Source organism: Ochotona curzoniae, unplaced genomic scaffold (genome assembly GCF_017591425.1).
Source record: "Ochotona curzoniae isolate NIBS_2020 unplaced genomic scaffold, NIBS_Ocur_1.0 contig_3622, whole genome shotgun sequence".
NCBI lineage: Eukaryota > Metazoa > Chordata > Mammalia > Lagomorpha > Ochotonidae > Ochotona > Ochotona curzoniae.
In genome coordinates this window covers 19,491,798-19,509,763 of record NW_024465926.1, presented here as the reverse complement: position 1 = coordinate 19,509,763, position 17,966 = coordinate 19,491,798, and positions in this window count along the sequence as shown.

Below are 17,966 nucleotides of genomic sequence, written 5' to 3'. Positions count from 1 at the left end.
TCTGACTTCAAGGAATACCACTATGGTCTGGCCATGGGGGTGTTAAAGTCTTCAGCTGTGGCAGCAGGAATAATTTTGGAAGGGAATGGTAGTCCATGTTGTGTAGTCTGTGTGGAATGCTCTTATTTCTTTGTTCATGTAGGAATTCTTTCATCTTCCAGATTTCAGTTCATGACCCTCAATGAGGCTTCCCTTCTCTTAAACTGTATCCATGAGCTTCTCCTGATGATAGCATCACAATAACCAGAATAAATTTGTGTTAGAATGTTTGTTAGAATGAAGAATTTGTAATTAGGGCAGTCATGAAGGGCAAAACCTTGTTGACTTTAGTGGACCATCTTGTGTTCAACATTTCTGAAACATCTCCAATTATTTGAATGAATGACTATGAGAGTACCCTCCATATGGTTTATAGTTGTATTCCTTTAGTTTTCACTTTGTGGTAGGTTTTTAAGCTTATTTTCTAGAATAAAACAAGTAGATGACCAGGACTGAATGGGTTTTTTTTTTTTTTTTTGAGTTCATACAGCTAACTGCTGATAGACTAAGGGTTAGGAACCTGGTCCACATGTCAGTCAAGCTGTTGCTTCTAACAACCACACCAAATATTGCATTTATGTCTTCAAGGAAATAATTTTGCTCTAAGCAACTTTCCTTTTCCTTTGTTCCCCACAAACAACTCTGCATGGACCTTTTTCACAGATTACTTCAGTTTTCTATTTCCTTCCTATTTCTAGCTAAAAGAGCACAAAGCACTCAGCAGGAGGTAACCAGGAAGGCAAGCTGGCTGGGAAGGAATCTATAATTAACCAAACAGGTAATAACAGACAGTATCCATTGGCAGCACCACCTGGACTGTCCTTCCAGCCAATGGAAATGTGACCTTCCCAGAGACCTGGGTATGGGGGTATCAGAGGCCTTGGCTGCCACAGCACAAATCGCTTTGGAATGTTAGGGGAACTGGAGAGAGAGGATTTTTTACATGACTGCATGTTCCCTGGGCAAAAACTGCAGACTTGGTCTTCAAAGGCTTGCTGCTGTTTGGCATGTTCAGGAGCAATTTGGAAAATGCCATCATGTCAACTTTATTTCCCTGCTCTCTAGGGGTACTCAGTGGTTGCCCATAAATAATCCCTCATGAGGCTGAAACTTACCATAAGGTGTTCACTGCAGTGGGCTTAACTTCAAATGTACAGAAGTCAGAATTCTTAATGAGCTTTATCTTAAAAAGCTTATTGATTTTTCTAACTATAAAAGCAATGTGCACTCATTATGAAAAAACTTATAATGAGTATTAAGCAAACAAGATTATATTTAATCCTGGTTTTTGTCTTATATTTGCTATATAATTAACACCAAGTTTCCTAGGAAGTACCATGAAGTCTGTATTTGCAAAAATGAATGAATGTTTTGGGGAGATTGGACATTTGAAGCATCAGGTAGTTTCAGAAACACCAGCGCCCTAAAAATCTTGTTGCATTTTATTGTCTAACTGCAGCATTGAAGAACATAACTTTGGTGAATGGAAGTACTGTGACTGTTTTTCCTGTCCTTAGGTCAGACTTTCAGATGCTTCTGGGTTTTTTTTTTGCTTTAGTCTGGACTTCCTATGCACTTGTTTTCTGGGACGAGATGTATACCTGCAGCCAACAAACAGCTTTAAAAGCAGTTCTGCATGAGAATGTCACTTACTGGAGGGTGAGATCTGCTGTCGTGCCTGGAAATTCATAAAGAATGACTCAACTAAAAAAGCAAACAAAAATGTGTTGAAGTAGATTTTGGGATCTTTTGTAGCTGCACCTTAATTTCTTTTAATAATTTTCTAAGCAAGTTTGGAAAATTTTCACGATAGTTCTCAAGGTGATTTGCCTTCCATGAGGCATTTTGTAACATGGCCTTAGATACTTTTGTCACATTTTGGTGGGGTGGGGGTGGGGTTGGCTCCTGGACTCCAGTTTGCAAAAGCCATGGATACTGCTAAATATTCTACAGTGCACAGTCTATAGCTCTATAATAAAGTGTTATCAAATTGTGGTTACTAAAATGTCAATAGTGTCTAGGCAGTGTTTGTCAGCAGTAACGTAGGTATGCTTTATTGCTGCCATGGGAAATAGGAAGTAGAAGACTGTAAGAGTGAGCATAACATGTGGCTACAGGTCAAACATGCAAGATTTCTGTGCGCAACTAAGATTATAAAAATGACAATAAAACAATACCATCTCTTCTGTTAAAGAAAATATCCTTTCTTGGTGCAGATGGTCTCAGGTCAGTAAATCTGCCATTCTCTCAGTAATCATGAGAAGAAAAGGCATGATTTAAAGCAGTTATAAGGTTTGTCTTGCAGAAGGAAAGTGTGGATGTCTGAAGAAGAATAGTAAACATAAATTCTGTTTTACATCTGAGAAGCAAAGCCATTTAGAGTATTACACAGCTTTCATCTGAACTGTGGCTGAAAGGGAGGTATAGGATATGGTCAATGATTTTAAATGATTGATGAGGACTTCTGTGAAAGAAATACAGAAGCCTGGGTACAGCAAGGACTTTCTGATATGCCATAATAGATTTTTATACTGTTTTTCTCACAGTCAAATAAAGTTCAGTAGTGTAGATAGATTGTTACCTCGTATTAGTACTTTCTAGGCTGCCTGTCAGAATGCTTTATTGAAAGAGACAGATTTATATTTCAAGAGCAAATGATTTCTAAAGCTTTTCCATTAATAATTTTTCCATTGAGAGAAATGCAAGATTCAGTCATCCCTCCCATAGATTGGGAGATAAGCCTAGATGAACACAGTACTTGAAATACTTTCTAAGACATTTAAGTAAGGAATAATATCATAATGCTGTGAAAGAGAACACAAGAAAATGACTGATTTCTTCACATAAAATTCCACTTACATTTTTCTTTTGTGTTTCCAAAGCCCTGAAATTAACTTATCAAAAATGTCCTTAACAATTCAGTTTCTCAAGCATCTCGATGCCAGGCCTTTATAAGATCTCATGCAAAGACAGGGCAGAACACATACTTAGGAAGAAATAAAACGTTATTTTAAAAAATCAATATTTTCTTCTGTCTTCCTGCTTTTCATTAATCAAATCATTGATTTCCACAACAAAGCATCCCAGAGCAGCTGCATCTGGCCTGTTGCCTTCCAACCATCAGCCATCAGTGAACAAGCCAAACCGTTGGGTTTCCAGGTGTCTGGTGCTGTCTAGGGTGCTGAATGGACAGATCTGTCAACGGCATGTTGAGGAATTGGTGTGTGGAAAATGACCTGTTAATAAAGGGCTGGATTAGAAAGTGAGATCCTGATTCTTACCCAGTATGACTCATTAGCCCTGTAGACTGGACTAAGTCTTTTAGACTTTCCTGTAGAAAATACTTCCTCAGATGTCAAGGTAAAGTGCCACAAAATGCGATTTAGTGATTAAGGGAACAGCAACTTCTAATAAACATTGAACTCAAGTAAATTCAATAAACATTCATGGAGTAATTATTTTGAATTATGCACATATTGAATAACTGAAAACAGATAAAAAATGAGCCCTTGCCACCAACTAGCAATCAAATATTTGATCTCATATGTGACTGTTAAACTAAATGAAGCTTAAAACACTTGCTATAAAAGCAGCAAACTTTAGATTTAATTTGCCAGTGAACATTAGAAAATTTCCCCTCTTCTTACTCTATAATGCTCAGAGGTGGGAATAGTACTTCCATTTCATGTGTCCTTGATTTCACATCTAGGGTGGGTGTTTGGTACAGCTGTTAAAGTATAATTTGGGACTCCTGCATCTGACTTTGAAGTGCTTGGGTTTAAGTCTCATCTGTTTCTGATCCAGCTTCCTGCTAATGCACGTTCTTGGATGCAGAAGGTCATGGCTCAAACATGCTCTCCATGTGCGAGAGACAGGTTTCCCACTCCTAGCTTTGGTCTGGCCTAGCCCTGACTGTTGTGGCCATTTGGGGAGTGAAGTACTAGATGAATATATTAGTCAGTCAAACTTCGTTTCAAAAAAAAAATAAGCAAAATAAATATATAAAAATGAAAAAAAATAGAGGAACTAATGTTTTAAAGATTTATTTTTATTGGAAAGCCAGATATACAGAGAGAAGAAGAGACGGAGAAGAAGATCTTCTGTTTGATAACTCACTCCCCCAGTGTCCACAAGGACTGGAGTTGAATCGATCCCAATCCAGGAGTCCAGAGCCTCCTTTAGGTCTCCCACCCAGGTGCCGAGTCCAAAAGCCTTGGGCTGTGCTTGACTGCCTTCCCAGGCCACAAGCAGGGAGCTGGATGGGAAGCGGGGCTACCGGCACCCACATGGGATCCCAGTGTGTGCAAGGTGAGGGCTTAAGCCACCAGGCCACCGTGCTGGCCTAAGGAACTGATTTTCAAAGTATTTTCATTAGGTCTGATTCTGTGCATGTTTATTCCTTCCATTTTTTTATTGAATTCACTATGTAATCATATTTCATTTAACTTCTGTGTTGATTTGTAGACATTGTTGTGCCTCTGTGAAGCCAAATGAGGGGGTAAATCTCAAATAGATAGATAGATAGATAGATAAATAAACAAACAAATAAATAAGGTAAGTAAGGATAAAAGATCACAAACTGGGTTATCTTATATTATCAAAAAATGAATTCCCAAAGTATACAAATATACATGAGTTCTGAAATAAAATGCCATCTGCTTTTATACCAAAAAAAATCACATTAATTTTACATCACAACATGTTATTCTGTAGAAATCCAATTGAGCAAGATAAATAAGAAAAGTATCTAAATATGTGAAGCTCTTTACCTTCTTGTGTTTGCCAAATTAAAAAACATTTTTTTGCAATAATGTGGACTGAACCGAGTTAGATTTTTAGTCTGGAGCTGGCAGATTTCCCCAGAGTTGCATCAGATATCAGAATCAAGGGTTATTAACATTACAAAGAGCACTACTGTCCTACAGTGTCCCCTTTATCATTTTGAGCAGCTGCCTCAAGGCAATGTGTTTAACCTTGGGAAATGTGATAGAAATTCTGGATAGTCAAAACCTGCAGGTAGATTCCCTCAACTGGGATCTACTGTAAAGCTTTATTTAGCTGCAACACAGGCAAAAGATGAAACCCTTATCATTTGATGTTTATCATTTTCATTCAGTGCCTCTAAATCCCCCAATACTGTGTTACTTTTACTTATAAAAGCAATACTCCATTTTCTGGTAGGACATTGTTTGCCCCACTAGGAATGTTATTACAAAGAAAGACCTCTGAGAAAGGTGTCCTAAATATTTAAATGTAGATGTCTAGATTATTTTAGTTCAGGCGTTTTAAAGCTAGATGCAAATGTGACTTTTTTTTTCATTTTCTGTGGAACATTTTGCCTATTTTGGCTGTAAAAGACTGGTGTTTGTGTGCTGATCGATTAAGATTATAAATTAATTTGAAATTAATTGATGAAGTAGTGTGTGAGTATCCTTGAAAACATTTCTGGGTGTTAATCATTGACATAAACCTTTAAAAAAGAAACCTAAATCTGCACCCAAAAACCATCAAAATATTAGAGGAAAACATAGGAAGCACTCTCCAAAATATAGAAATAGGGAAAGGTCACCAAAACCACAGGCAGTCAAAACTAAAAATAAAAGGATCTGCATCAAATTAAGCTCTGTACAACACAAATGATCAACAAAGGCAAGAAGCAACTAATGGAATGAGAGAAAATCTTTGCACGCTATACAACCGTTAGGTGACTAATATCCTGGATTTACAGAGCTTCAGAAACTCAATACAGCAAAACAAACAACCCTGTGAAGACACGGGTGAAGGAAATGAACGGACATTTTTAAAAAGAATAAATTCAAATGGCTAATAAACATGAACTAATGCTCAGGCTCATTAGCTGTCTGAGAAATACAATTGGAGGTTCCACCTAACTCCAGTGAGATTGACCTACATTCAGAAGTCTAACACCTGCTGGCGTGGATGTGGGGAGAAAGGTACCCTCCTTCACTGTTGGTGGAAGTGCAGGCTAGTACAACCAGTATGGAAGTCAGTATGAAAAGTATTAAGAGAACCGCAAATAGACCTGACATATGACCCAGCTATCTTACTTCTGGGATTATATCCAAAAGAAATGAAGTCTGTATATGGGAAAGGGATCTGTAATCCTACATTTATAGCAACACAGTCTACAATAGCAAAGACATGGAAACAACCTAGAAGCATGTTTACAGAGGAGTGGATAATGCAACTATGGTATATCTACTCCATGGAATACTACTTAGCCACTAAAAAAATGAAATTCTGCTTTCAGCTTTGTGGTGTAAATTTTCTATTTTTTTCTTCCTATTGTTGATTTTGTTTTATAGCTTTTCATTTAAGGGGATGTATATTAGCTGTGTAATAGAGACTATCATATCCAGATGTGAAGATAAAATACAATATGTATCTCTGCTTCCAAATCAAAGTGTTAAATGTATGTTGACAGAAGTATGCTGAACTCACTGCCATTTCTGTACCTACAATGTCAGGATACACTTAAAGAGCAGAATGATGGACTTCTGATTGTTTATGAAGGACTAAACTATTGTAATGATGTAGGGTAGGTCGCGGGGGGGGCGGGTGCTAGAGATTTGAGAGAAGGGAAGGGAAATTGTAGCATTTATGGAATTGTGTCATACAGAATAGATTTAATAATAAAGTATACAAGGAATTTTCAAGATATTCATGGAAAACACACTATCAAGCGTGGATTTCAACATTTTTGAACCAAGTAAACTTGTCTTTCATTTTAATTTGCCATAAAGTTTTTGAGGTGCCATCTTGTAATCCTGTGGTTTTTCATGAGCTCACATATACAAGGACAATCATCACCACAACTTAGAACATTTCCATGATCTCAAAAAGATAACCTTGTGTCAAAGTAACCATGGATCTACTTTCTGAACCATAGGTTTGCTTATGCTAGACACTTCATAAAAATAGCATCATGTACTGTGTCACCTTTTGTGACTGGCTGATTTCACACAGCATGATGCTTCTGTGCTATAATATATATCAGGACTCCATTCCTTTCTGTGGTTGTGATCTATCATCTGGTTATTATACCTTTTGATTTTCCATTCATTAACTGTCAAACATCTGGGCTTCCTGTACCTTTTTGCTGGTATGGATGTGATGAATAAACATTAGTGCACTTAAAAAAATTGACTAAATAACTTAATGATGTTTATAAACAGATCTCATAGTACAAAACATCAGATGCTTTCTATCACATTGTCATCTAAAACACCAACTTTGGGCCTTTGGGAATTTGAAAGAGAATTTGTGTTTTACAAATCATTTGTCTTTTATGTAAAATAATGACAGTAGAATTATATGTTAATTTTTAAAAAAGTAAAATTATATACCTTTGGAGGAAAAGAAAAAAAAAAAAAAAACCTGGAGTTGTCATTGTGGCACCGTGGGTTAAGCTGTCACTGTGAAGCTGCCATCCTTTATTTAAACACTGGTTCAAGTCCCCTCTTCTCTACTTTAGTCCAGCTCCCTTGTAATCTGTGTGGGGAAGCAACGAAGGACAGCCCAATTCCTCAGGTCCCTGCCACCCAAATGAAGATAAAGGCTGTTGCTTTTACCTGGCCTAGTTCCAGTCCTTGTGGCGCATTTGGGAAGTAAACTAGTGGACGGAAAGTCTCTGTCTCCTCTTCTCTCTTTCATTCTGCCTTCCAAATAAATTTTAAGCAACAACAATAACAAAAACGTTGGTAGGATTCCTTAGGAGATTTCAAAATTTCTTTAAAATAACTGATTCAGAAATTTCTGTATTGCCTCTGTCTCATGGATGGATTAGTTATAAAGAGAATGGGCTACTATTTTATGCTTAGATTCTTAGAATAATCTATGAATTCAACATTTCCAATGAGAAAATGGAGATGATTTTTTTTCTAAGAGACTCAGAAAAAAAAAATAACTCTTCAAGCCAAAGAGCCTACCGGTTGATAAGTCACTAGATTTCAACACACAAAGGTTCAAATTTAAGGCATTTTGTATTCTGTACAAGTGGTGATACCTGGTATCATAGTGAATACTAAATCTTGGTTTTAAAATATTCTAATATTTTCAATTTAAAGATGTGGCTATTTGTATCTGTGAACTATGTGCCTACTCAGATAGCTTCATTTTGGTTTGATTGCTCATTTAGGAAAATTAAGAGAAAATACATTACTTGATTTTAAATGTATAATAAAATTTGCATACTCTAACATTTAACCTATGAAGTGACACTGATAGAGCAGCCTAATCAGTTAGCCAATTTGTATCAAGGTTATTGCAGTTCCACTGGAAAACCACTGCTATCTCCACTTCTACTACATTTTTAGTCAGAGAGAAATCCCTCAATTTGAGTGACATATCTGAGATTAAACTTCGACTCTGTCACCTAGATTCCATATCACAGATCCTGTTTTTTTGACTTCCCAGCTCTAATCTCACCTTTTAGTGCTTTCTGGTATGAAAGACTGATCTGTTTCCTTCTTGCTGGCTTTCTGACTGCTTTGCCCTGAGGACTGTTGACACAACAGTCCTCCAACTTAAAAGTTCATATCCTTTTCTTCTAGTAAGTATAGTATTTTTCATTATTTTCTCAGCCAAATCAATGTTTTAAAAATTCACAAGCTGGTCCCACCACCACTTTTTTTTTTTCCACCAGAGCAGGGCTATCCCCTAGAACTTTCTGCTATGGCAGGGATGTGCTGTGCTCATGCTGCTAAGTGTGACAGTCATTAGGCACTTATGACTCCTGAGAATATGTGAAATATGAGCATAGCAAATGAGTAATTGAATTTTTAACTTTTACATTGTTAGTGAATTTAAATTGAAGTAATCCTATATGATTGGTGGCTGCCGCATTAAAATGATAAATTTAATATATCCTATATATTAGTAAAATCCTAACTGTTTTATATAGGAAAAAAACTGAAGCACATTTATTTTCACATTTCTTTAATTCCTTTTTATAACCTGTTTATCATTTTATTTCTCCATCATCGTTTTGTTTTCCTTCCCTTTCAGAAAGGGTCTTTGATACATGGTCAGTAGTGTAGAATGGGAAATCTCAAAGATGCATGGGGTATGTTATGGTTGGTTGTTCATAAAAAGCTGTAAGAGAGAATTGGCTGTGGAGAATTGCTGCATTCCATGGAAAGGAATTCTGTCCAAGAATAAAAGTGGATGTTTGACAGTAGTGTCCTCTTGGATATCTAACATTCACGAATCCAGAGTTGCCAATAAAGTTTTCTTCCCATGTAAACTATCTTGAAATTGAATCTTATCAATTTAAAGCTCTAAAATGTTAATATAAAGGCCATTTAGATTAGATATGTGCAGCAGTTTGATGTTGTGATGATGTGGAAAGCATTCCCTTTTTTTCCCCCAAATTTTGTCCTGTACTATATGAGAATGCTTATTTTTGCTGAATCTGTTTGCCTAATATGGTTGGAAAGTCTGTGATTCTCATGCTTTCTAAGCAAAGAATTGTACTGGGGAGTCTGTGATTCTTCCAAATGTTACGCCTTCCAATTTGCTTAAATACTTGGATAGGTGTGAGTTCTTTGTATTTTATTAAATGAGTCATTGATATCTTTCTTTGGCTAGATGCCACATGACAGGCCATGAGGTTTGCTGCAGCTTGGCAGTATGCATGCTGGGCACAGCTGTCAGCATCTCTCTGCCTTCGTTTCAGAGGATCTGATGCTGCTGGCATGAGATCAGAAGGCAAGCCAGAGAATAGCTGGGATTTCTCTTTAGCAGGAGAGAAATGGAAAGATCGTCTTCCAGACCTTTCCTCTCCCTCAGCTGTTTTTGGGTAGTTTCTTCATTTCTTTGAGGAAAAAAGGTATGTTTTTCTTCATTCTTTTTTTTTTTTTTCTATTCATGTGCCCACACTCACAGTGGGAAAAACAGGATTGTCCCATTTTTATTACACTACTTGCTGTTTTAGCACAATACTGTGCTTGGAGTTACAGCACACAGAGACAGCTGTGCTACGGAAGGCATATGCCCTGCCTGCTGGGAACAGACTTTCCAGATCCATCCCCAAGCTATGCATTGTGAATCACCTTATTAGTCTTCTCTAAAAGGCAAATGGAAGTGGAAGGTCTGTGCCCCTTGGTTATCCAGTTTCTGGCTCATTAATATGATTTGGAATTGCAATGAGAGGACCAAGAGAAGCTCAAAGTTTGACTTCTTAAAGGCAAAGAATAGAATTATGGGCAATCACAAAAAAGACAAAGAATAATCAGATTCAAGATGGAGAGACAATAAATGCAAAGTTCTTAAAGTGAATAAATAAAATTACAATAGGGAATGTGGAATTTATAAATGGCTAAAAAAGCTTTTCTGGTGCCTGTTGAATGTTTAATATGATAGTTTTAAATATAAAAGCCAAATGATCTGTCTTGAAACAGATTCATAGGCACGGTCTATAATGTTGATGGTAGGAAGGCTTCCAGATGGTAATAATAAAAATTTGGTAGGAACTCTAAACCATGTGAATAACCTGTTAACATAATTTTATTTATTTACCACAATGTTTCACAATAACTGCAGATCTTCCCTGACTGAATTCCATTTAAGACTTATGGATATTTTTAAGAAAGTCAGAATTTTTGTTTATTTGTTCTTTACATTTTTTTACATGCAGGAATATAAGTGGAAAAGTAAATTAAAAGTGTGATTTTATTTTTGTATATATTTTTATAATATGAAGATATAAAATATGTAGTAAATAGAAAATTAATATAGGGATAAATATAAAATGTTTTATAAAAAAATTCAAAGTAAATATTACAGGGAAAATGATGGATGAGCTTCAATTTTTTTTTGCACTAAATAAACTCATATTTTAAATTCTGTTTTCTGGTGCTAATGCAGTGGCATGTCAAGTTCATCTTCAGCCTGCAAATGCCAGCATTCCATATGGGACGTGGTTGGTATCCTGGCTGCTTTACTTCCAAATTAGCTCCCTACTTAGGGTCTAGGAAGGTTGTGGAGAATGACAAGAGGCCTTGGACCCTCTAGGCATTGGGGAGGCTAGGAAGAAGCTCCTGGCTCCCAACTTTTGATCAGCTCAGCTCTGACCATTGTGTTTCATATAAAAGTAAATAAATCTTTTTTTTAAATAATAAATACAGGGAGGAGGAAAGACAGAGAGGAAGATCTTCCATCCAATGATTCACTCCCCAAGTGGCCACGATGGCAGGAGCTGAGCCAATCCGAAGCCAAGAGCCAGGAGCTTAGAGCTTCTTCTGAGTTTCCCACATGGGTACAGGATCCCAAGGCTTTTGGCTGTCCCTGACTGCTTTCCCAGGCCACAGGCAGGGAGCTGGATGGGAAGTGGAGCAGCCGGGATTAGAACCGATACCCATATGGGTTCCTAGCACGTTCAAGGTGAGGACTTTAGCAGCTAGGCCATCGTGCCGGGCCCGTCAATGGTCTGGTTTATAGTAAACGTTTAAATACTTGTTACAAGCACATGTATTACTGCAATGCACCTTGAAATTCCCTGGTTTATTTTATTGAGTCATTGCAGCTTCGTTGCAGACAGCATTAAGTCCAATTTATTTCAATTATGCTAAAATTTAATATTGTATCTTTAAATTTTTAGTTGTAATTTTCTGGAATAGCATAATTTTATCAGGGTCTGCCTTATTACTATGAAAATAAATTAAGCAAACAAAATTTATATATATATTTAATAATTATGTATTGAGTCTGTTATCTAGTAAGAACTATTTACTGAAGGTACGTTCTGGAGATCTTTAAAAAATTGCTAGACTTCATTCCCATATTTTGTATTTACAGTTCTTGAATGATGACCTACATGTGTATTTCTTACAGATCACCCATCCTGTCCTTCCTGTTCTCAACATTGGTACATTCATGTTTTTGTGCACAAGAGCTCTTGTGTATTGAACCAGATCCTTTGTGCTGACTCCAGTATCCCCAAGAGTAGACAATAGAGATGTGTATTCCTGCCCAGTGCTTAGAATAGCTAACACATGTGAAGGAGCTGCATTGTGCCGAGAATTTCCCCAAGTACTTTATAAACATCATCCCATCTATTTCTTTAAAAGACCCTATGAAACAGACACTATTATTATCCTCATTTTGCAAATAGGGAAATTGAAACACAAAAAGGCTAAGCATTGTGTCCATTGTTCTTGTGTGACAGATAGTGAAGCTGAGCATTTAAATCAGGTAGTTTTGCTCTCATGAAGGCATTCTTCATGAATGACTAGGAGGAGTATGTTATTTTTTTCAGGGTGCTGTAGCAAAGTACCACAGAGTGTGTGGCCTGAAAATGACTGAAATTTATTTCACACAGCTCTGAAGACAGAGGAGCCCGAGGTCCCTGCACTGGCAGATTCAGCGTCCGGCACAAGTCTGCTCCCTGACTTGTGGATGGTTATCTTTCTGTGTGAGGGCTCTTCCTTGTGAGCTAGTCACGTACCAAAGTCCCTGCTTTTCCTGAAGATTTCAGCAAATGAATTTTTGGGGGAGCACAACCTTCAATCTAGAGTAGTGAGATTTCTATAAAGATAAATGGAAGAAAGGACAAATTTGTACTTAACTGTTGTCTATGTTAACACAGTAACCTAGAGGAGTGGGCTGGGGGAGCAGCTTATAAAATACACAGCTAGGAACTCCTTGGCTTAAAACAATCAAAAGCTATAAACATGTACACCTCTTCTTCAGTGCCTCTGAAAGATAGTTAACATGAAGTTGCAATAATGTTAATTTTAAGAGTAGGAAACCTTTCCCAAAAGCACTAAGTGCTGTGTAAGAGTAGGTGTGTATGGAGGGCATTAATGGATCTTCCCCAGACATCAATATGCATTTGAGAAAAAGTCTTCTGTATGTGCTTGTCTTTTAAAGGTTTCATCTGTTAGGTTTGTACCATCTGTCTTGTGCTAGAAAACTCTAAGCTGCATCGGAACTACCATGCCCTGCTGTTGAGCCCACCTTCATTTCTTAGTTACCCTTTCTATAGAAAGCCCATTAGTGTCAATCATACTTGAATACACAGCAAAACGCCTAGGGAAGAGTAAGTCTGATACCAGTATATGCTTTTAATTTAAAATTTCAAATAAAAATATTTACTGAGGTATAAAACAATTAAATTTTATGATACTGTGTCTCTAGCCTCTTGATAAAACTATTGTTTTGTTGCTTTTCCTGATGACTAGTTATTTCGCCATTTTTAATGTCATGTGAAGCCCCCTTTTCACCCCCCTTCAGAAAAAAGTCTGAAATAGAGACATGTACTGATTTAAGCCTCAATTGCTACAGTGGTGGTGGGGTGGTGGATGGGGGAATCTGAAATAGGGAGTTAGGAACTCAATTCTGGTTTCCCACATGGGTGGCAGGGACCCAAGTGCTTCAGCCATCACCGCTTCCTCCCAGAATCTACATTAATCAGAAACCAGTCAGAAGTAAAAGTCAGAAGTCAAGCCCAGATCCCTTGATGTGATACATGGGCATCCTGATTATCATCTTAATGTCTGGAGCACCTTGATGAGAGCTAGACCTGAAAATGCTCAGTTATATCCAACCAGTGCAAGCAGTCATATTCATCTATGCCTGTTAAAAACAAATGCCTAGGGCCTGGCACAGTAGTGCAATGGTTAAAGTTCTCACTTTGTGTGCCCGGGATCCCATATGTGCACCGGTTCTAATCCCAGCAGCCCCACTTCCCATCCAGCTCCCTGCTTATGGCCTGGGAAAGCAGTCGAGGACAGCCCAAAACCTTGGGACCCTGCACCCATGTGGGAAATTCAGAAGAAGCTCCTGGCTTTGGATTGGCTCGGTTCCAGCCATTGTGGTCACTTGGGGAGTGAATCATCGGACGGAAGATTTTCCTCTCTGTGTCTCTCCTCTTCTCTATATATCTGACTTTGCAATAAAAATAATAAGTAAATCATAAAAAAAAGCCTAGAGAACCATACTCTGAGTTCAGAGGAAAAAATTTCTGGACGTGATCTTGCCTGAAACGTGCCCATTAATTAAGAAGGGCTTGATGAACAGATAGATGCCACAGCACAGAATTGACAAGAACATGATCCCATTGCTGTGTTTTACCATGAGGGAAGATAGATACTTCATCTAGATTTCAACATCCGTTCCTGTTTCCACCCTTCTGTGGGTTATGGAAAAGCTAAAATCTAAACAAATATCTACTTTCTCCAATACTTAGTGTAGCTATTAATAAGCTATTATTAATATTAATAAGAAACATAGCAGGTAGTTATTCTTTGGAATGGGAGTTATGGATAAGGGCAAAAGCCTTTTTTTTCCTCTTATTAAATTCTTTACTGACTCATAGGTCATATAGTAGCATCATTTTCTCCAACAAGGTTTTGTTTTCTTTTTGATTTATTCATCGACACATTGGTCATCCAGTAGCATGTTATTTAACTTCATAGTGTTTTTAAACTTATTTCCTATTGTTGATTTTGTTTTATGGTTTTTCATTTAAGGGAATGTATAATAACTGTGTAATAGACACATATCCAGATGTGACAATACAATGCAGTATGCATCTCTACTTCCAAATCAAAGATGAACTTCCAGTATAACTGTCAAATATATCTTGACGATAGGATGCTGGACCCTGCCATTGTCCATACCTGCAGTGTCAGGATACACTTAAATAGCACAATTATGGACTTATGACTGATTATGGAGGACTATATTATTGTAATAATATCGGGTAAATTGGGGGCAGTAGAGAGTTGGAGAGTCTATGGAATTGTATCATGAAAAACCCTTTATTTAGGTACAAATTTATTTCCTAACTTATTACTGAGTACTTCAGTAGCTTAAAGCAACTGTTTTATTGTGCTCTTTTTTTGTGCTTTGGAAAATTTTAAATTATACGAAGTCATACAAAAAAAAATCCTTTGGGACCTCTCATGTGATGCTGGGACAGACTGAAGCCTTCTTGAGTTTCCACTGGGCTAGATCTCCAGGACAACTCTCCTACGTGGCTGGTAGTCGTTGTTGGTTGTTCTGGTAGCTCAGTGGGGCAGAAATACCTGTATGTGAGATCTCAGGGGTAGTTTGTTTTACAGGGTTCCTGGATTTTCCAAGACTGGTATTCCAGAAGAGCAATGTGAAAGCTAGTTTTTTTTGTGTGTGTGTGTGATCTAGTGCTGAAAGTCAAAAACCATCACTGCTGTTACATCTTGTTGGTAAGAGTAGTCACAGGATTACATGGAATATAGGGAAGAGGAACAGGCCACTTGATGATTGTGTTGTAGAGGATTTTGTGGGTTAAGAGTTTTTCTTGCAAGTGTCTTTGATACAGAGTACTTTTTGGTATAGAGTACCGTATCAGGTGACTCATTAAGAGGCTGATGTATTTTACACCTCAGTTTTCATCTTCAAATTAGTGATAGTAATGTCGAACTTGAGGGACAGTTTCATGATAGACGGGTGAGGATGTATTTACTAACTTGTTTTCTCTCAACTAAATCTCAGAAATGAGTTTCTTTGTTGACTCCTTGTATCTTCAGACATGTCCATGAGTGTCAGACCCTGCAGATGCTGCTGAGGTTGCATCCACATTTTATGCAGAAAGGACCTTTAAGGTCATTGTGATGATAATGCGTTTCCAAACATCAGTTCTTTCATGGAACATTTCCTAACAGACTGTCATATATAGAATACATTCAATTACTAGCCAAGCAATGAGACCTAATAAAATTTTCTTGTAGTGAACTGGGCTTTGGTATCTATTGGTACATTCCAGCAATAGGTTATATTGAAATAGAAAAAGGATTCTAACTTCCTTCCTGGCTCTAGGATGGAAAATTTATAGCATAGCATCATGCCTGCTGGATTCATTTTCAGAGTTAAATTCTAAGATGACCCAGCCCAGGAGCTGTGTTTATAAAATGAGTCCCCCACCCTCATTTCCACCCCAATCAGCAACCCACAGGGCCAAATCTCTTCTTCAGTTGTAATTAAAAGGAAAGCAAACAGCACAAAATTGCAATGATCTTTTATGTCATATTTATTTTCTCATGAATTATTAAATGATTTATCATCTGAATGTAGTTAATGTACCTGCTAATTAGAAGGTGGGAAGGACCCAAATCCTCACATTCATTTATTTAATAGGCATGCCTAATTGGAAATAAAAAGGGTTCTCTGCACATAGCATGAACTTTCCAATCAGTTGCTTAGTGAAATGTTTTAAAATTAAAATGAAAACATTGCCCTATAAAAAGTATGAGCTATAATGTGTTTGTACATATGTTCCCCTTGTGTTATCATGGCACAGACCTAAAATCCGTGATCTTTTAGACTTATAAGTCTAAAAAGCAGGTATCTTGTCTGTTAGTTGGATTGTATGTCTTCTGGGAATACAAATCCAAAATGTGAAATTTAGGGATGCTTTTCTGGATATAAAATTTTGTTAATCTGGATCATTTCTACAAATTAGGCTGTGTGCCATGAGATACATTTCATCCTGACAATGAGTGCAGAGGAGGAAACATATCCTAAGACTGATATTTTATTCTACCTAATACGGAAAATCTTAAACATAAATTACTGAGAATGGTTCTTGGGAATATTACTTCATTGTTTAGTTTGAAGCTAAAAGCAGTTGTAGTTTATGGGCAAACATTTGAGAAATAAATTTATAATTATGCTTTGTTATAATACTGTCGCTAGGTTTTAACAGTAGAAGGAAACGTTTCCTAGTTAGTACTCCAGAAGTATGAGTAAAGAGTCAAGTAGTATGTGGCAGTCCACGTTACCCTGTAACATGGAAATGTCGGAACAGTAATGCAAAGTCATGTTTTTCTTTTGTTAAAGAGTTGTTGTACTTACCTGAGTTCCTTTTGTGCCCACTACTCTGCTAGATGCTTTAATTACATCATCTTATTAAATCTTTGTATTTCTACAGTTGCTATTTGTAACAGCTGGCAATTTAGCAATCTGAATCCCAAAATATAAACTCTAAAATGTTAATAATTTAATAATTTAAAATTTACTTTCTTTCTAAAAGTAGTAACATATTTAGCTTTATAAAATTGTTATATTTATTCAGAGGAGCAGATACTCTCTAGTCTGCATTATGAGCTTCCCTAACAAAGTTTTTTTTTTTTTAAGATTTATTTATTTTTTTATTGCAAGGTCAGATATACAGAGAGAAGAAGAGACAGGAAGATCTTCTGTCTGCTGATTCACTTCCCAAGTTACCACAGTGGCTGGACCTGTTGATAGGAAGCTGGGAGCCAGAGCTAGGAGCCTCTTCCAGGTCTCCTACGCAGGGTCCCAAGGCTTTGGGCCATCCTCAGCTGATTTCCAGGCCATAAGCAAGGAGCTGGATGGGATTAGAACCGGTGCCCATATGGGATGCTGGTGTATGCAAAAAGCCACTAGGCCACCACGCTGGGCCCCCAAGAAAGTTTTATTTGTTGACTTGATTGAACTGTATGTGTAGGAAAAATTGGGCCAAAAAGAATCCTTTGTGAATTGAGAGAACTATGAAATGCTGAACTTCTCAAAGAAGCATAATCAATTTCAAGGCAATTAATACAGTTGGATTGTAAAAGCAACCTGGAAAAATTGATCAACATCTAAGCAAATATTACAATTCTGAGTATTTTCAGTATATCAACAACATTAAATATCTTATTTCTAATTTTCACAAAGTCCCTGAAAATGAGAAATTATTATTGCAATTCTATAGATTAAAAAATTGACTTAGATGAATCAAGAACTTAAAATCTCATGATTTCTAACAAGTCCACAGTTTCTTTCCTTTAAGGAGTAGTATCTCCTGCATTTTCTCCCCTTTACTGGTTACTAATGAAAACACTTATAGTAAACACAAAAAAATTCTAGTCATAATGGTTAAAATAATATATTTCAAAAATGCTGAGATAGTTTGTGAATGA